Source organism: Lissotriton vulgaris, chromosome 1_1, assembly GCF_964263255.1.
Source record: "Lissotriton vulgaris chromosome 1_1, aLisVul1.2, whole genome shotgun sequence".
Classification (NCBI taxonomy): Eukaryota; Metazoa; Chordata; class Amphibia; order Caudata; family Salamandridae; genus Lissotriton; species Lissotriton vulgaris.
The window spans coordinates 9,370,667-9,392,049 of record NC_141685.1 but is presented as its reverse complement, the minus strand read 5'-3'; the positions used below and the strand labels follow the sequence as shown (position 1 = coordinate 9,392,049).

Sequence of the window (21,383 nt, the reverse complement as noted above, 5' to 3'; positions counted from 1 at the left end):
CAGCCAGGGGTGGCATAATACATGCTGCAGCCCCTGGTAGGCCTTGGATGCACATATGCCCTGGGTACCTATGGTACATTATACAGGGGCTCACAAAGGTGACCCAATACCCAATCTGGTATGTACCTAAAGTACATGGTATCAATTTAGAGAGAGAACAGTTAGGTTGTGGTTCTGATTAGCAGGACCACAGCCAGTCTAAAGTCGAAAAACCAGGGAATCACAGCAAAAACTGGGAGTGGCCATAGGAAGCAGACCCTACTCTCCTACACTGTAGAGTCGCGAAAACTACTGTCACATTCACAACAATGATAGGGTTTTCCCCCATGTGTGTTCGCTGATGACTTTGTAGGCCTGATAATTGACTAAAGCTCTTCACACATTCACTGCATTTAAATGGCTTTTCCTGTGTGTGTTTGCTGACGTCTTTGAAGGCTTGATAACTCACTAAAGCACTTTACACATTCACTGCACTTGATTGGTTTTTCTCCTGTGTGTGTTCGCTGATGACTTTGAAGGTATGATAAATGCCTAATGCACTTTGCACATTCACAGCACTTGAATGGTTTTTCTCCTGTGTGTTCCCTGGTGATGCCTTAATGCTGAAGAGTCGCGAAAACTGCTGTCACATTCACTACAATGATAGGGTTTTTCTCCTGTGTGTGTTCGCTGATGATACCTTAATGCTGAAGAGTCGCGAAAACTGCTGTCACATTCACTACAATGATAGGGTTTTTCCCCCGTGTGTTCGCTGATGACTTTGTAGGTTTGATAACTCACTAAAGCACTTTGCACATTCAGTGCAGTTGAATGGCTTTTCCCCTCTGTGTGTTTGATTATGTCTTTGAAGGCTTGATAATCGACTAAAGCTCTTCACACATTCACTGCATTTAAATGGCTTTTCCCCTGTGTGTGTTCGCTGATGTCTTCGAAGGTTTGATAACTCACTAAAGCACTTTGCACATTCAGTGCAGTTGAATGGCTTTTCCCCTGTGTGTGTTTGATTATGTCTTTGAAGGCTTGATAAGCGACTAAAGCACTTTGCACATTCAAGGCACTTGAATGGTTTTTCTCCTGTGTGTGTTCGCTGATGACTTTGAAGGTATGATAAATGCCTAAAGCACTTTGCACATTTATAGCACTTGAATGGTTTTTCTCTTGTGTGTGTTTGCTGATGACTTTGTAGCTTTGATAATCGACTAAAGCTCTTCCCACATTGATAGCACTTGAATGGTTTTTCTCCTGTTTGAGTCCGCTGATGATACCTTAATGCTGAAGAGTCGCGAAAACTGCTGTCACATTCACTGCAATGATAGGGCTTTTCTCCTGTGTGTGTTCGCTGATGATACCTTAATGCTGAAGAGTCGCGAAAACTGCTGTCACATTCACTACAATGATAGGGTTTTTCCCCTGTGTGTGTTCGCTGATGATACCTTAATGTTGAACAGTCGCGAAAACTGCTGTCACATTCACTACAATGATAGGGTTTTTCTCCTGTGTGTGTTCGCTGATGATACCTTAATGCTGAAGAGTCGCGAAAACTGCTGTCACATTCACTACAATGATAGGGTTTTTCCCCTGTGTGTGTTCGCTGATGACTTTGTAGGTATAATAATCGACTAAAGCTCTTCACACATTCACTGCATTTAAATGGCTTTTCCCCAGTGTGTGTTCGCTGATGTCTTCGAAGGCTTGATAAGTGACTAAAGCACTTTGCACATTCAGTGCACTTGAACGGCTTTTCCCCTGTGTGTGTTCGCTGATGTCTTCGAAGGCTTGATAACAAACTAAAGCACTTTGCACATTCACTGCAGTTGAATGGCTTTTCCCCTGTGTGTGTTTGATTATGTCTTTGAAGGGTTGGTAAGAGACTAAAGCACTTTGCACATTCAGTGCACTTGAATGGTTTTTCCCCTGTGTGTGTTCGGTTATGTCTCTGAAGGAGTGATAACTGACTAAAGCACTTTGCACATTCACAGCACTTGAATGGTTTTTCCCCTGTGTGTGTTCGCTGATGTCTTTGTAGTTCTGATAACCTACTAAAGCTCTTGACACATTCACTGCATTCAAATGGTTTTTCTCCTGTGTGAGTTTGTTGATGACGCCTTAATGCTGAAAAGTTACGAAAACTACTGTCACATTCACTACAATGATAAGGTTTTTCCCCCATGTGTGTTCGCTGATGATTTTGTAGGTATGATAATCGACTAAAGGTCTTCCCACATTCATTGCACTTGAATGGTTTTTGTCCTGTGTACGTGTGCTGATGAAGCTTGAGTAGTGATGACAAACTAAAGCTCTTGCTGCATGTGTAAGATTCTTCTTTCTTGGTTACTGTCTGTGGGTCGGGTATATATTTGTCTACATCCCATGACTGTATTTCCTGATGGGACAACATGGCTGATAAAGCACTTGTGTTTTTCTCACACACTTTATATGTGTGCAGTATTTTGCATGTTTGTTCTGTTTTAAAAATAAAATGAAACAGCCACCAAATATTTGCCACACTCCTAATACGTAGAAGGTGTCTTTGTAGGCGATTGTGCCTTTAGATTGGATTATGGCTACGTACGCTTGCGGGTAAAGATGTATCTTCCTTTTGGCCGCTGCAAATTGGGACAGTCTGTTGTATTGTAGATACAAAAACTCCTATTTCCTTTACCCGTCAATTGTCTGACTCTGCTCTGTTGTGCTCTTCTCTGCTTACTGTGGTTTAGCCAGAAAGAGTTTACAAATTACCTAGAGCACGGAATGATGGCTTGTCATCATTTTATAAAAAAGAGCACTGTTGTAATCACATCATACCAATCCGATGATCAGAGCTGGTGTTGGACACTTGTTATTACAGGAGGCGGTTTGTTGTTGCCTTTATTTTCCTACGGTCATTTCTCCGTCTTGTGGCGTGGAGGTGCACAGCTCAGACTCTTACAAACACCGAACTGCCCTTGATGCTTCATCTGTGATCTGTCAGTTTGTGTGCAGGTTCCTCTGTCGCCGACTGCGCTGATGTTTTCCTGAATACTGTAGCTCATTATTTCTGCTATTATTGAAGATTTACAGCATTCGCTTCAATATTGATGGTCATTTCACACATTCAAGGCTTGTTTTCTGTTGGATGTAAAGATATTTAAAATTACTAAATTGAAACATAATTGAATGAGAATTCACAATGTTTAACTGGTTGTAAAAGACATTTCGGGGGAGATTTACCAAATCTCCACGCAATACAGTGCAGCCCTCCCCCCACCTCCCGGAGGTTGCGATGCGCGACAGAGAAGGAGCAGGAGAGCACCCTATTTTCAGAGATATGGCTCTCTCCTTTCCTTTCCCTTGCGTCTGCACTGATTACAGCGGACCTGCGCCATGCACACACCTTAGCACCAGAGAGCTAGGGGGGTGTGTGTGTGCGAGTCCAGCATAGGTTTTGTACAGGAAAGACACACTTCCTGTACAAAATACTATGCCTAGACATGGGGAAAAGCTTTTCCAAATTTGTATCTGTGTTGCACAGTGCAGCACGCATGCAAAGTCAGAAAAGGAAGGAGAAATGAAAGCATTTCTCCTTCCTTGCACCTAGTTTAAAAGTGTGCAGTTTTCTCACACTAAACCCAATCTACTGTATTTGGTAAATTGGGTTTAGCGTGAGAAACCTCGGGTGGTTGCACAGGAACACCTATGCACCACCCTTGGCAGGCCCCCATGGTGCAAAGGAATGCAAAGCAGTGCCATGCGATGCATCACATTACTTTTACGTTATTTGCTGGAAAGAAAATTAGGAAAAAAAGATTTTGCACTGTTTTGTACCACTTTAGTGACGCAAACACGGCGCAAAATCTTAGTAAATCTCCCCCTTCTTTACAGCCTTTGAAACTTTACAAGGAATATTTCATCATACACAGATATTTAACTAAGTTTTATTGATCAGGTGACATCTTATTTATGTCTGAAAAGGAGGCGATTTACCAGTTTTCACACAGTAACTTAGCAAAGTAAGGGCACTCATGGAGCACCCAAGTGCTTGAGGTTTTGCTTAAGATAGACTCATATGTGAGTTCTAGGACACCCCCGCGCCGCACGGCCACCAGCTGCTGCGTGTGCTTTCCCTGCCTGACTGCCTCGCTACCGCCGCGTGACCACGCCCCCTACCCCCGAGCGGCGTGGTCCCTGCTCGCCTGACCTGCCCCTGTGGTTTTTGCCGTGGTATACTGTTGTTGTCTATTTGTATTGCCTGTTTTGTAGTTTTTTGTATTTTCCTTCCTGTTTGCCGCTTTTTTTTGCTGCCGTTCGCCCTCCCTCCCCGCTTCCCGCCACTACCGCCAACCCCGCCCCTTTTTGCCTTCTGTACCCTCCCCGCTCCCGCCTCCCAGCTGCTCCGCCCCCGCGCACTTCGCCATATATGGCGACCGTGCGAACGCGCAGCGGTCACGCGCAGCGGGTGCGCCAAAGGCAAGCCCGTCTACGCCCGTCCGCGCCTGGACCGCGCCCAGTGCCAGGACCCCTGGCCCCGCCGAAGCAAGACGACCCGCCGGACCTACGACGCCGCAACACTCATCGCACTCAACACCGGCCGAACCCCGGGATGCTACCGAGCCACCCCGAGACGCACCCACGGACCCTTCAGCTGCCACGCCTGCAAGTTCACCTGCATCCGACCTACCCGGCACCAGCACCTGCCAAGCCGAACACCTGCAGCAACCACCTGAAGTGCATCCTGCTCAACACCCGCTCCGTCCACAGACACGCCATCGAACTCTGGAACCTCCTAGACGCCACAGCCCCTGACGTTGCCTTCATCACGGAGACCTGGATGAACGCCTCTTCAGCGCCCGACATCGCTATCGCCATCCCAGAGGGCTACAAGATCACCCGGAGGGACCGCACCGCCAACCAGATGGGAGGAGGCATCGCCATTATCCACAGGAACACCATCCGAATCACGACTAGCACCGACAACATCCTCACCACCGCCAAACACCTGCACTTCCAGATCCACACCGACCCGAAGACCACCCTCAGAGGCACCCTGATCTACCGACCCCCGGGACCACGCACTCAATTCAGCGAGGACATCGCCGACTTCGTCAGCCCGCATGCCCTCCCCTCCGCTGACTACATCCTCCTAGGGGACCTCAACTTCCACCTGGAGAACAACGACCGCAACACCAGCACCCTGCTCGACAACCTCGCCAACCTTGGACTCAAGCAACTGGTGAACACCCCCACCCACCTCGCCGGACACACACTCGACGCCGTCTTCTCATCCAGCAAAGACATCGCCTTCAGCCACGCCACGGAACTCCACTGGACAGACCACAGCTGCGTCCACTTCACCTTCAGAAGAACGACGATCCACCACCACCAACAACAGGTTGCCCGAAGAAACTGGAACAAGATCACAGCCGACCAGCTCGCCGCTTCCCTGAGCCAGCACCCTCCTGCCAGCTCAGCGAACCCCAGCCAGGCCGCCGACAACCTCACGAAGTGGATCAGCAACTGCGCGGACGAACTCGCCCCTCTGAGGACCCCGCCCAGAAGACCCGGCAGCAAGAAAGCCCCATGGTTCACCGACGAACTCAAGAGCTCCAAGAAGAACTGCCGAGCCCTCGAGAAAGTCTGGAGAAAGGAACCTACACCGGACAACATGACCGCCCTCAAACTCGCCACCCGGAAGCACCACCAACTGATCCGCACCGCCAAGAAAACTGCATTCAAGGACCGGCTGGACAACAACGCACACAACTGCAAGGAACTCTTCAACATCGTGAAAGAGCTCTCCAACCCCAACGCCGGAAACAACAACATCACCCCTTCGCAAGACCTCTGCAACTCCCTCGCCTCCTACTTCCACAACAAGATCGCGGCCATACACAACAGCTTCAGCACCCATCCGACGCACGCCACAACCACAGCAACGCCGCCCACCACCACCATCCGAGCCTGGACTCCGATCAGCACCGATGACACCGTCCGCAAGATGAACTCCGTCCACTCCGGATCTCCGACTGACCCCTGCCCTCACCACGTCTTCAACAAGGCCGACGCTGTCATCGCACCCCACCTGCGGGACATTATCAACTCCTCCTTCGACACCGCCACCTTCCCCGAGAGCTGGAAGCACGCCGAACTCAGCGCTCTACTCAAGAAACCTACAGCAGACCCCACCGAACTCAAGAACTACCGCCCCATCTCGCTACTCCCGTTTCCAGCCAAAGTCATCGAGAAGACCGTCAACAAACAGCTGGCCGCCTTCCTCGAGACGAACGGATCCCTCGACCCCTCGCAGTCCGGCTTCCGAGCCAACCACAGCACCGAGACTGCCCTCATCGCCGCCACCGACGACATCCGAGCCCTGATGGACAACGGAGAAACAGCGGCCCTCATCCTCCTAGACCTCTCCGCGGCCTTCGACACCGTCTGCCACCGCACCCTAGTGCAGCGCCTCAGCAACGTCGGAGTCCAGGAAAAGGCACTGGAGTGGATCGTCTCCTTCCTCGACGGAAGAACACAGAGAGTCCGCCTGCCACCGTACAAGTCAGAGGCCACCGAAGTCATCTGCGGCGTCCCTCAAGGGTCCTCACTGAGCCCTACCCTCTTCAACGTCTACATGAGCCCCCTCGCGGCCATCGCACGCCAACACAACCTCAACATAATCTCCTACGCCGACGACGCCCAGCTGACCCTCTCCCTGACCAACGACCCCGCCGCCGCCAGAGCCAACCTGCACGAAGGGATGAAGGAGGTAGCCGAGTGGATGACGACCAGCCGCCTGAAACTGAACTCAGACAAGACGGAGGTCCTCATCCTGGGCTCCACACCTACCGCCTGGGACGACTCCTGGTGGCCCCCCGCCCTGGGCACCGCACCCAAACTGACAAACCACGCACGCAACCTGGGCTTCATCCTGGACTCCTCCCTCTCCATGACCAGGCAAGTCAACGCCGTCTCCTCAGCGTGCTTCAACATCCTGCGCATGCTACGGAAGATCTTCTGGTGGATCCCCACGGAGACCAGGAAGACCGTCACCAAGGCCCTCGTCACCAGCCGACTGGACTACGGCAACGCCCTCTACGCCGGAACCACCGCCAAGCTCCAGAAGAGACTCCAGCGGATCCAGAACGCCTCAGCCAGACTCATCCTCGACATCCCACGAAACAGCCACATCTCCGGACACCTGAGAGACCTGCATTGGCTCCCCGTCAACAAAAGAATCACCTTCCGTCTCCTCACCCACGCACACAAAGCCCTACACGCTCAAGGCCCGAGCTACCTCAACAAACGGATCAACTTCTACGCTCCCAAACGCCACCTCCGCTCAGCCAGCCGCGCTCTCGCCACCGTCCGACGCATCCGTAGAGCGACAACAGGAGGAAGATCCTTCTCCTACCTGGCCGCCAAGACCTGGAACTCCCTCCCGGCCGACCTGCGCCTGACCCAAGAACACCTCTCCTTCAGGAAGAAGCTCAAGACCTGGCTGTTTGAGCAGTAACGGCACCCCCCCCCCCCCCCCTAAGCGCCTTGAGACCCAACGGGTAAGTAGTGCGCTCTATAAATGTCACTGATTGATTGATTGATTGATATGTGTTTAACCCTGACCTACCAATTTGTGAAATAGTGCCCTTCGGGAATCACTAAGTAAATTTATGCCTCTCTCCCCATTTTTGTCCAAGATCAAGGATATTTACAACCATCCTAAAGTTGTAAGTAAAACTGTGCTTTTAAAAATGGGCCCAGACTGTGGTGATGCGTCTTTAACTAAAGATTAATTCCTGCGGCTCCTGGAGTGTTGTTGATGCATTGGAAGGAATGTTCCCGACAGTTACGTTCTTGGTGCAGTTGGATGAGTGGTGAACTAATCTTACCCTAAGCCTACCGATGACTCGAGAGTATGATTTCCACATAGACATTGCCTCTGGGGGGTACACAGCACCCACTCTCATAGACTATTCACCAGAATGTAATGTGGCCAAGTAATAACCTTTGGAAACTGCAGTTCTGCGTTCATCAGACTTAAACTGTTTAGTACTAGGCGAATCCTACTCTTTCTGTGCCTCTGTCCCCTGATCTGACAATGCATGCACCTCGAAGGAGGCTGGATGGAAGAAATAAACATGAAAGGCACGTTCCCAGCACAAACCACCAGCATGGATTTCATTCCCTCGTTCAGAGCTGCTTAACTGCAGGTCTCCGCACTGCATATCATCATCTCTAAAGGCAAACACTGTCGAAGCAAGGAGGGGGAGAGCCCGTTTGACCCTCTAGAGCCTAGGCGGCTCACTAGAAAACAACGACAAAGGACAGGCGAAGGACAGGATTCGAACAGGATAAACCGATCCAACTCAAATATGAGGTCAACGTATTATTATTTCACCTTAATGGTGCAAAAGACACTCTGGAATGAAATCAATACTATTCGAATAATCAATGTTCGATTTATAATAGAGGCATTGCTGTGCTGCAATAAAAGAAATCAGCGGCAACAATAGCTATTCCCGCAACAAGGTGTTCTTATTTCAAGTTTGGTTTGCATATTTTACAAGAAGGGGATAAAGCGACAACTGATAGACAACATTATAAAGCTTACCGACTTGCCTTATAGAGGTTACTGGTACTTTTAGAACAACACAAAGGTTAAGGAAAAGCCAAATTATCAAGTTAGACAGTGTATCCGCAATGATGGACAATACCCCTTATTAATAGTGACCACATACCCACCGTCTCCAGGTAGGAGCGCCTAATTACAAAAGACCTGCTAATACGGTGAACGACTACAGTGCATCAAACTGTGACTATGACATTGGTCTATCAAAACATTTGAATTCTGCGTTTGTTCTTCTCGTTAGGTCTTGATCGTAGAAGATATAGGCCGGTGGGTTTCAGGCTTGTGCTTTATGCATGTGTAGAAGCCATTTTCTTTTAATTATACCAAATGCTTGAAGATTCAGGCCCTGTTAAGTTGATGTTTGGTACTTTACCATTAAGCTTCAGTAGAACTGCTTTTGTAACACAAGGCTTGCTCAAGAAAGCTACCGGAACAGAGGAACAGGCAAGCTTCGGCAGAAGTATTTCAGCATATCATAATAATGATAAGCAAATTGTTTCATGACACAGTACCCAGTCTGATATCTTACATTAGAGTGGAAAGTTCCAGAAGCTGCCCACTTCAGACACGTGGTCAGTAACAGTATATATTGGACTATAAATGGTATAGTGCAGTCTAGGCCTTTGCTAATTGGTTAAATAGCCCATGCTTAATTTGTACTACGTATGTTAGGATGCGGCATCCTCCTGTGGTTTGGGCATATAAAAGCTGTCAGAAACCTCACATCTTTGGACACTCAGTGGCTCTGCTGTCTGTCTCCGTGCTGCACATATATTGCATTGTTTTTTGGTCTCCAATAAGTTCTGCTATCTTCTGTGCTGACAGAGAACTGCATCTGTGGTATTATTTCTCATTCTTTATTTCAGTTACCACACACGCTTCAGGACTTCGCGGAACGAATGTCACCCAAACATCGCACCATGTTGTGGAGGCCATCGGGGTGAGAGTTGGTCGCGTATAATGGAGCGCCACGATATAAAAACTGTTCGAAGAAGCACTGGGGTTACCAGCTTCTCAAAAGGGCATGGCCTCTGTTTCGATAGCTGTCCAGAGGGTGAGGCCATCAATGTAAGCAATGGTCCGGAGCCGCCATGGCGAATTTGAAACTCCTGGGTCTGTTTGCTTGTGTGGTGGCGGCACAGATTCTTAGCATGCTGATTTGGTTGGGTTGCGAACAAAATCCACAAACTGACATGTGGACACTCACTACGGGATCCTTGCTGCCCGGCAGCTCCTGCCACCCAGCACCAAACAAGCAGGACTTGTATAGCTGAATTGTGTGCGCCCTCCATGCTGTTCCAGTTTTCCTGGCATCACCGAGCTGCACTAGATGAATGCGCCCCCACTGCCTGTGCATTTACAACCGTCACCCCTGGACTCGCCACCAAGTTGCCTGTGCATTTATACCTGTGACCCCTGGACTCGCCCCCACGCTGCCTGTGCATTTACACCTGGGACCCTGGACTCGCCTCCACACTGCCTGTGCATTTATACCTGTGACCCCTGGACTCGCCCCCACGCTGCCTGTGCATTTACACCCGTGACCCTGGACTCGCCCCCACGCTGCCTGTGCATTTACACCCATGACCCCTGGACTCGCCCCCACGCTGCCTGTGCATTTACACCCGTGACCCTGGACTCGCCCCCACGCAGCCTGTGCATTTACACTGTGACCCCTGGACTCGCCCCACCTGCCCACGCTGCCTGTGCATTTACACCTGTGACCCCTGGACTCGCCCCCACGCTGCCTGTACATTTACACCCGTGACCCCTGGACTTGCCTCCACGCTGCCTGTGCATTTACACCCATGATCCCTGGACTCGCCCCCACGCTGCCTGTTCATTTACACCTGTGACCCTGGACTCGCCCCCACGCTGCCTGTGCCTTTACACCTGTGACCCCTGGACTTGCCCCCACGCTGCCTGTGCATTTACACCCGTGACCCTGGACTCGCCCCCACGCTGCCTGTGCATTTACACCTGTGACCCCTAGACTCGCCCCCACGCTGCCTGTGCATTTACAGCTGTGACCCCTGGACTCGCGCCTCGCTGCCTGTGCATTTACACCTGTGACCCCTAGACTCGCCCCCACGCTGCCTGTGCATTTACACCGGTGACCCCTGGACTCGCCCCCACGCTGCCTGTGCATTTACACCCGTGACCCGGGACTCGCCCCCACGCTGCCTGTGCATTTACACCCATGACCCCTGGTCTCGCCCCCACCTGCCTTTGCATTTACGGCCATGACCCCTGATCTCGCCCCCACGCTGCCTGTGCATTTACACCCGTGACCCTCGACTCGCCCCCACACTGCCTGTGCATTTACACCCGTGACCCTGGACTCGCCCCCATGCTGCCTGTGCATTTACACCTGTGACCCCTGGACACGCCCCCACGCTGCCTGTGCATTTACACCCGTGACCCTGGACTCGCCCCCACGCTGCCTTTGCATTTACACCAGTGACCCCTGGACTCACCCCCATGCTGCCTGTGCATTTACACCCGTGACCCTGGACTCGCCCCCACGCTGCCTGTGCATTTACACCCATGACCCCTGGACTCGTTCCCACGCTGCCTGTGCATTTACACCCGTGACCCCTGGACTCGCCCCAACGCTGCCTGTGCATTTACACCCGTGACCCTGGACTTGCCCCAACGCTGCCTGTGCATTTACACCCGTGACCCCTGGACTCGCCCCCACGCTGCCTGTGCATTTACACCCGTGACCCTGGACTCGCCCCCAGGCTGACTGTGCATTTACACCTGTGACCCTGGACTCGCCCCCACGCTGCCTGTGCATTTACACCTGTGACCCCTGGACTGGTCCCCACGCTACCTGTGCATTTACACCTGTGACCCCTGGACTCTCCCCCACGCTGCCTGTGCATTTACACCCTGGACTCGCCCCCACGCTGCCTGTGCATTTACACCCGTGACCCTGGACTCGCCCCCAGGCTGCCTGTGCATTTACACCTGTGACCCCTGGACTCGCCCCCACGCTCCCTGTGCATTTACACTGTGACCCCTGGACTCGCCCCCACGCTGCCCGTACATTTACACCCGTGACAATGGACTCGCCTCCACGCTGCCTGTGCATTTACACCTGTGACCCCTGGACTCGCCCCCATGCTGCCTGTGCATTTACACCTGTGACCCCTGGACACGCCCCCACGCTGCCTGTGCATTTACACCCATGACCCTGAACTCGCCCCCACGCTGCCTGTGCATTTACACCTGTGACCCTGGACTCGCCCCCACGCTGCCTGTGCATTTACACCTGTGGTCCCTGGACACGCCCCCACGCAGCCTGTGCATTTACACTGTGACCCCTGGACTCGCCCCAACTGCCCACGCTGCCTGTGCATTTACACCTGTGACCCCTGGACTCACCCCCACGCTGCCTGTACATTTACACCTGTGACAATAGACTCGCCTCCACGCTGCCTGTGCATTTACACCTGTGACCCTGGACTCGCCCCCACGCTGCCTAGGCATTTACACCTGTGACCCCTGGATTCGCCCCCACGCTGCCTGTGCCTTTACACCTGTGACCCCCCATGCTACCTGTGCATTTACACCTGTGACCCCTGGACTCGCCCCCACGCTGCCTGTGCCTTTGCACCTGTGACCCCTGGACTCGCCCCCATGCTGCCTGTGCATTTACACCTGTGACCCCTGGACTCGCCCCCACCACGCTGCCTGTACATTTACACCTGTGACAATGGACTCGCCTCCACTCTGCCTGTGCATTTACACCTGTGACCCCTGGGCTCGCCCCAATGCTGCCTGTGCATTTACACCTGTGACCCCTGGACACGCCCCCACGCTGCCTGTGCATTTACACCCTGACCCTGAACTCGCCCCCACGCTGCCTGTGCATTTACACCTGTGACCCTGGACTCGCCCCCACGCTGCCTGTGCATTTACACCTGTGGTCCCTGGACTCGCCCCCACGCTGCCTGTGCATTTACACCTGTGACCCCTGGATTAGCTCCACGCTGCCTGTGCATTTACACCCGTGACCCCTGGATTAGCTCCACGCTGCCTGTGCATTTACACCTGTGACCCCTGGACTCGCCCCCACGCTGCCTGTGCATTTACACCTGTGACCCCTGGACTCGCCCCGCGCTGCCTGTGCTTTTACAACTGTGACCCCTGGACTCGCCTCCACGCTGCCTGTGCTTTTACACCCATGACCCCTGGACTCGCCCCCACGCTGCCTGTGCATTTACACCTGTGGTCCCTGGACTCGCCCCCACGCTGCCTGTGCATTTACATCTGTGACCCCTGGACTCGCCCCCACTGCCCACGCAGCATGTGCATTTACACTGTGACCCCTGGACTCGCCCCAACTGCCCACGCTGCCTGTGCATTTACACCTGTGACCCCTGGACTCGCCCCCACGCTGCCTGTACATTTACACCTGTGACCTCTGGACTCGCCCCCACGCTGCCTGTGCATTTACACCTGTGACCCCTGGACTCGCCCCGCGCTGCCTGTGCTTTTACAACTGTGACCCCTGGACTCGCCTCCACGCTGCCTGTGCATTTACACCCATGACCCCTGGACTCGCCCCCACGCTGCCTGTACATTTACACCCATGACCCCTGGACTTGCCTCCACGCTGCCTGTGCATTTACACCCATGACCCCTGGACTCGCCCCTAGCTGCCTGTTCATTTACACCTGTGATCCTGGACTCGCCCCCACGCTGCCTGTGCCTTTACACCTGTGACCCCTAGACTCGCCCCCACGCTGCCTGTGCATTTACATCCGTGACCCTGGACTCGCCCCCACGCTGCCTGTGCATTTACACCTGTGACCCCTAGACTCGCCCCCATGCTGCCTGTGCATTTACACCTGTGACCCCTGGACACGCCTCCACGCTGCCTGTGCATTTACACCAATGACCCCTGGACTCGCCCCCACGCTGCCTGTGCATTTACACCCATGACCCCTGGACTTGCCTCCACGCTGCCTGTGCATTTACACCCATGACCCCTGGACTCGCCCCCACGCTGCCTGTTCATTTACACCTGTGACCCCGGACTCGCCCCCATGCTGCCTGTGCCTTTACACAAGTGACCCCTGGACTCGCCCCCACGCTGCCTGTGCATTTACACCCGTGACCCTGGACTCGCCCCCACACTGCCTGTGCATTTACACCTGTGACAATGGACTCGCCCCCACGCTGCCTGTGCATTTACAGCTGTGACCCCTGGACTCGCCCCTCCCTGCCTGTGCATTTACACCTGTGACCCCTAGACTCGCCCCCACGCTGCCTGAGCATTTACACCGGTGACCCCTGGACTCGCCCCCACGCTGACTGTGCATTTACACCCGTTACCCGGGACTCGCCCCCACGCTGCCTGTGCATTTACACCCATGACCCCTGGTCTCGCCCCCACCTGCCTTTGCATTTACGGCCATGACCCCTGATCTCGCCCCCACGCTGCCTGTGCATTTACACCCGTGACCCTGGACTCGCCCCCACACTGCCTGTGCATTTACACCTGTGACCCTGGACTCGCCCCCATGCTGCCTGTGCATTTACACCCGTGACCCTGGACTCGCCCCCACGCTGCCTTTGTAATTACACCTGTGACCCCTGGACTCACCCCCACGCTGCCTGTGCATTTACACCCATGACCCCTGGACTCGTTCCCACGCTGCCTGTGCATTTACACCCGTGACCCCTGGACTCGCCCCCACGCTGCCTGTGCATTTACACCGGTGACCCCTGAACTCGCCCCCACTGCCTGTGCATTTACACCCATGACCCCTGGACTCGCCCCCACGCTGCCTGTGCATTTACACCTGTGACCCCTGGACTGGCCCCCACGCTACCTGTGCATTTACACCTGTGACCCCTGGACTCTCCGCCACGCTGCCTGTGCATTTACACCCGTGACCCTGGACTCGCCGCCACGCTGCCTGTGCATTTACACCCGTGACCCTGGACTCGCCCCCACGCTGCCTGTGCATTTACACCTGTGACCCCTGGACTCGCCCCCACGCTGCCTGTGCCTTTACACCTGTGACCCTGGACTCGCCCCCATGCTGCCTGTGCATTTACACCTGTGGTCCCTGGACTCGCCCCCACGCTGCCTGTGCATTTACATCTGTGACCCCTGGACTCGCCCCCACTGCCCACGCAGCCTGTGCATTTACACTGTGACCCCTGGACTCGCCCCCACTGCCCACGCAGCCTGTGCATTTACACTGTGACCCCTGGACTCGCCCCAACTGCCCACGCTGCCCGTACATTTACACCCGTGACAATGGACTCGCCTCCACGCTGCCTGTGCATTTACACCTGTGACCCCTGGACACGCACCCACGCTGCCAGTGCATTTACACCCGTGACCCTGAACTCGCCCCCACGCTGCCTGTGCATTTACACCTGTGACCCTGGACTCGCCCCCACGCTGCCTGTGCATTTACACCTGTGGTCCCTGGACTCGCCCCCATGCTGCCTGTACATTTACACCTGTGACAATGGACTCGCCTCCACGCAGCCTGTGCATTTACACTGTGACCCCTGGACTCGCCCCAACTGCCCACACTGCCTGTGCATTTACACCTGTGACCCCTGGACTCGCCCCGACGCTGCCTGTACATTTACACCAGTGACAATGGACTCGCCTCCACGCTGCCTGTGCATTTACACCTGTGACCCCTGGACTCGCCCCCATGCTGCCTGTGCATTTACACCTGTGACCCCTGGACACGCCCCCACGCTGCCTGTAACTCGCCCCCACGCTGCCTGTGCATTTACACCCGTGACCCTGGACTCGCCCCCACGCTGCCTGTGCATTTACACCTGTGACCCCTGGACTCGCCCCCACGCTGCCTGTGCATTTACACCCGTGACCCTGGACTCGCCCCCACGCTGCCTGTGCATTTACACCTGTGACCCCTGGATTAGCTCCACGCTGCCTGTGCATTTACACCCGAGACCCCTGGATTAGCTCCACGCTGCCTGTGCATTTACACCTGTGACCCCTGGACTCGCCCCCACGCTGCCCGTGCATTTACACCCGTGACCCCTGGACTCGCCCCGCGCTGCCTGTGCTTTTACAACTGTGACCCCTGGACTCGCCTCCACGCTGCCTGTGCATTTACACCCATGACCCCTGGACTCGCCCCCACGCTGCCTGGGCATTTACACCTGTGGTCCCTGGACTCGCCCCCATGCTGCCTGTGCATTTACATCTGTGACCCCTGGACTCGGCCCCACGCTGCTTGTGCATTTACACTGTGACCCTGGACTAGGCCCTACACTGCCTGTGCATTTACACCCGTGACCCTGGACTCGCCCCCACGCTGCCTTTGTAATTACACCCGTGACCCCTGGACTCACCCCCACGCTGCCTGTGCATTTACACCCATGACCCCTGGACTCGTTCCCACGCTGCCTGTGCATTTACACCCGTGACCCCTGGACTCGCCCCCACGCTGCCTGTGCATTTACACCGGTGACCCCTGAACTCGCCCCCACTGCCTGTGCATTTACACCCATGACCCCTGGACTCGCCCCCACGCTGCCTGTGCATTTACACCTGTGACCCCTGGACTGGCCCCCACGCTACCTGTGCATTTACACCTGTGACCCCTGGACTCTCCGCCACGCTGCCTGTGCATTTACACCCGTGACAATGGACTCGCCTCCACGCTGCCTGTGCATTTACACCTGTGACCCCTGGACTCGCCCCCACGCTGCCTGTGCCTTTACACCTGTGACCCCTGGACTCGCCTCCACGCTGCCTGTGCATTTACACTGTGACCCCTGGACTCGCCCCAACTGCCCACGCTGCCTGTGCATTTACAGCTGTGACCCCTGGACTCGCCCCCACGCTGCCTGTACATTTACACCTGTGACCCCTGGACTCGCCCCCACGCTGCCTGTGCATTTACACCTGTGACCCCTGGACTCGCCCCCACGCTGCCTGTGCATTTACACCTGTGACCCCTGGACTCGCCCTGCGCTGCCTGTGCTTTTACAACTGTGACCCCTGGACTCGCCTCCACGCTGCCTGTGCATTTACACCAATGACCCCTGGACTCGCCCCCAAGCTGCCTGTGCATTTACACCCATGACCCCTGGACTTGCCTCCACGCTGCCTGTGCATTTACACCCATGATCCCTGGACTCGCCCCCACGCTGCCTGTTCATTTACACCTGTGACCCTGGACTCGCCCCCACGCTGCCTGTGCCTTTACACCTGTGACCCCTGGACTTGCCCCCACGCTGCCTGTGCATTTACACCCGTGACCCTGGACTCGCCCCCACGCTGCCTGTGCATTTACACCTGTGACCCCTAGACTCGCCCCCACGCTGCCTGTGCATTTACAGCTGTGACCCCTGGACTCGCGCCTCGCTGCCTGTGCATTTACACCTGTGACCCCTAGACTCGCCCCCACGCTGCCTGTGCATTTACACCGGTGACCCCTGGACTCGCCCCCACGCTGCCTGTGCATTTACACCCGTGACCCGGGACTCGCCCCCACGCTGCCTGTGCATTTACACCCATGACCCCTGGTCTCGCCCCCACCTGCCTTTGCATTTACGGCCATGACCCCTGATCTCGCCCCCACGCTGCCTGTGCATTTACACCCGTGACCCTCGACTCGCCCCCACACTGCCTGTGCATTTACACCCGTGACCCTGGACTCGCCCCCATGCTGCCTGTGCATTTACACCTGTGACCCCTGGACACGCCCCCACGCTGCCTGTGCATTTACACCCGTGACCCTGGACTCGCCCCCACGCTGCCTTTGCATTTACACCAGTGACCCCTGGACTCACCCCCATGCTGCCTGTGCATTTACACCCGTGACCCTGGACTCGCCCCCACGCTGCCTGTGCATTTACACCCATGACCCCTGGACTCGTTCCCACGCTGCCTGTGCATTTACACCCGTGACCCCTGGACTCGCCCCAACGCTGCCTGTGCATTTACACCCGTGACCCTGGACTTGCCCCAACGCTGCCTGTGCATTTACACCCGTGACCCCTGGACTCGCCCCCACGCTGCCTGTGCATTTACACCCGTGACCCTGGACTCGCCCCCAGGCTGACTGTGCATTTACACCTGTGACCCTGGACTCGCCCCCACGCTGCCTGTGCATTTACACCTGTGACCCCTGGACTGGTCCCCACGCTACCTGTGCATTTACACCTGTGACCCCTGGACTCTCCCCCACGCTGCCTGTGCATTTACACCCTGGACTCGCCCCACGCTGCCTGTGCATTTACACCCGTGACCCTGGACTCGCCCCCAGGCTGCCTGTGCATTTACACCTGTGACCCCTGGACTCGCCCCCACGCTCCCTGTGCATTTACACTGTGACCCCTGGACTCGCCCCCACGCTGCCCGTACATTTACACCCGTGACAATGGACTCGCCTCCACGCTGCCTGTGCATTTACACCTGTGACCCCTGGACTCGCCCCCATGCTGCCTGTGCATTTACACCTGTGACCCCTGGACACGCCCCCACGCTGCCTGTGCATTTACACCCGTGACCCTGAACTCGCCCCCACGCTGCCTGTGCATTTACACCTGTGACCCTGGACTCGCCCCCACGCTGCCTGTGCATTTACACCTGTGGTCCCTGGACACGCCCCCACGCAGCCTGTGCATTTACACTGTGACCCCTGGACTCGCCCCAACTGCCCACGCTGCCTGTGCATTTACACCTGTGACCCCTGGACTCACCCCCACGCTGCCTGTACATTTACACCTGTGACAATAGACTCGCCTCCACGCTGCCTGTGCATTTACACCTGTGACCCTGGACTCGCCCCCACGCTGCCTAGGCATTTACACCTGTGACCCCTGGATTCGCCCCCACGCTGCCTGTGCCTTTACACCTGTGACCCCCCATGCTACCTGTGCATTTACACCTGTGACCCCTGGACTCGCCCCCACGCTGCCTGTGCCTTTGCACCTGTGACCCCTGGACTCGCCCCCATGCTGCCTGTGCATTTACACCTGTGACCCCTGGACTCGCCCCCACCACGCTGCCTGTACATTTACACCTGTGACAATGGACTCGCCTCCACTCTGCCTGTGCATTTACACCTGTGACCCCTGGGCTCGCCCCAATGCTGCCTGTGCATTTACACCTGTGACCCCTGGACACGCCCCCACGCTGCCTGTGCATTTACACCCTGACCCTGAACTCGCCCCCACGCTGCCTGTGCATTTACACCTGTGACCCTGGACTCGCCCCCACGCTGCCTGTGCATTTACACCTGTGGTCCCTGGACTCGCCCCCACGCTGCCTGTGCATTTACACCTGTGACCCCTGGATTAGCTCCACGCTGCCTGTGCATTTACACCCGTGACCCCTGGATTAGCTCCACGCTGCCTGTGCATTTACACCTGTGACCCCTGGACTCGCCCCCACGCTGCCTGTGCATTTACACCTGTGACCCCTGGACTCGCCCCGCGCTGCCTGTGCTTTTACAACTGTGACCCCTGGACTCGCCTCCACGCTGCCTGTGCTTTTACACCCATGACCCCTGGACTCGCCCCCACGCTGCCTGTGCATTTACACCTGTGGTCCCTGGACTCGCCCCCACGCTGCCTGTGCATTTACATCTGTGACCCCTGGACTCGCCCCCACTGCCCACGCAGCATGTGCATTTACACTGTGACCCCTGGACTCGCCCCAACTGCCCACGCTGCCTGTGCATTTACACCTGTGACCCCTGGACTCGCCCCCACGCTGCCTGTACATTTACACCTGTGACCTCTGGACTCGCCCCCACGCTGCCTGTGCATTTACACCTGTGACCCCTGGACTCGCCCCGCGCTGCCTGTGCTTTTACAACTGTGACCCCTGGACTCGCCTCCACGCTGCCTGTGCATTTACACCCATGACCCCTGGACTCGCCCCCACGCTGCCTGTACATTTACACCCATGACCCCTGGACTTGCCTCCACGCTGCCTGTGCATTTACACCCATGACCCCTGGACTCGCCCCTAGCTGCCTGTTCATTTACACCTGTGATCCTGGACTCGCCCCCACGCTGCCTGTGCCTTTACACCTGTGACCCCTAGACTCGCCCCCACGCTGCCTGTGCATTTACATCCGTGACCCTGGACTCGCCCCCACGCTGCCTGTGCATTTACACCTGTGACCCCTAGACTCGCCCCCATGCTGCCTGTGCATTTACACCTGTGACCCCTGGACACGCCTCCACGCTGCCTGTGCATTTACACCAATGACCCCTGGACTCGCCCCCACGCTGCCTGTGCATTTACACCCATGACCCCTGGACTTGCCTCCACGCTGCCTGTGCATTTACACCCATGACCCCTGGACTCGCCCCCACGCTGCCTGTTCATTTACACCTGTGACCCCGGACTCGCCCCCATGCTGCCTGTGCCTTTACACAAGTGACCCCTGGACTCGCCCCCACGCTGCCTGTGCATTTACACCCGTGACCCTGGACTCGCCCCCACACTGCCTGTGCATTTACACCTGTGACAATGGACTCGCCCCCACGCTGCCTGTGCATTTACAGCTGTGACCCCTGGACTCGCCCCTCCCTGCCTGTGCATTTACACCTGTGACCCCTAGACTCGCCCCCACGCTGCCTGAGCATTTACACCGGTGACCCCTGGACTCGCCCCCACGCTGACTGTGCATTTACACCCGTTACCCGGGACTCGCCCCCACGCTGCCTGTGCATTTACACCCATGACCCCTGGTCTCGCCCCCACCTGCCTTTGCATTTACGGCCATGACCCCTGATCTCGCCCCCACGCTGCCTGTGCATTTACACCCGTGACCCTGGACTCGCCCCCACACTGCCTGTGCATTTACACCTGTGACCCTGGACTCGCCCCCATGCTGCCTGTGCATTTACACCCGTGACCCTGGACTCGCCCCCACGCTGCCTTTGTAATTACACCCGTGACCCCTGGACTCACCCCCACGCTGCCTGTGCATTTACACCCATGACCCCTGGACTCGTTCCCACGCTGCCTGTGCATTTACACCCGTGACCCCTGGACTCGCCCCCACGCTGCCTGTGCATTTACACCGGTGACCCCTGAACTCGCCCCCACTGCCTGTGCATTTACACCCATGACCCCTGGACTCGCCCCCACGCTGCCTGTGCATTTACACCTGTGACCCCTGGACTGGCCCCCACGCTACCTGTGCATTTACACCTGTGACCCCTGGACTCTCCGCCACGCTGCCTGTGCATTTACACCCGTGACCCTGGACTCGCCGCCACGCTGCCTGTGCATTTACACCCGTGACCCTGGACTCGCCCCCACGCTGCCTGTGCATTTACACCTGTGACCCCTGGACTCGCCCCCACGCTGCCTGTGCCTTTACACCTGTGACCCTGGACTCGCCCCCATGCTGCCTGTGCATTTACACCTGTGGTCCCTGGACTCGCCCCCACGCTGCCTGTGCATTTACATCTGTGACCCCTGGACTCGCCCCCACTGCCCACGCAGCCTGTGCATTTACACTGTGACCCCTGGACTCGCCCCCACTGCCCACGCAGCCTGTGCATTTACACTGTGACCCCTGGACTCGCCCCAACTGCCCACGCTGCCCGTACATTTACACCCGTGACAATGGACTCGCCTCCACGCTGCCTGTGCATTTACACCTGTGACCCCTGGACACGCACCCACGCTGCCAGTGCATTTACACCCGTGACCCTGAACTCGCCCCCACGCTGCCTGTGCATTTACACCTGTGACCCTGGACTCGCCCCCACGCTGCCTGTGCATTTACACCTGTGGTCC

The 21,383-nt window shown here is 56.1% G+C and overlaps 1 pseudogene across 1 annotated transcript in view; it reads right to left on the bottom strand.

The window, feature by feature from the left end:
• Nucleotides 1-420: 420 nt before the first annotated feature.
• Nucleotides 421-21,383, bottom strand: part of LOC147736952 (uncharacterized) — a 129,990-nt pseudogene continuing 109,027 nt past the window's right edge. The window contains exon 2 of the transcript XR_015308299.1: nucleotides 421-3,108. The product of XR_015308299.1 is annotated as an uncharacterized LOC147736952 (transcript). The remainder of the gene's footprint in view (nucleotides 3,109-21,383) is intronic.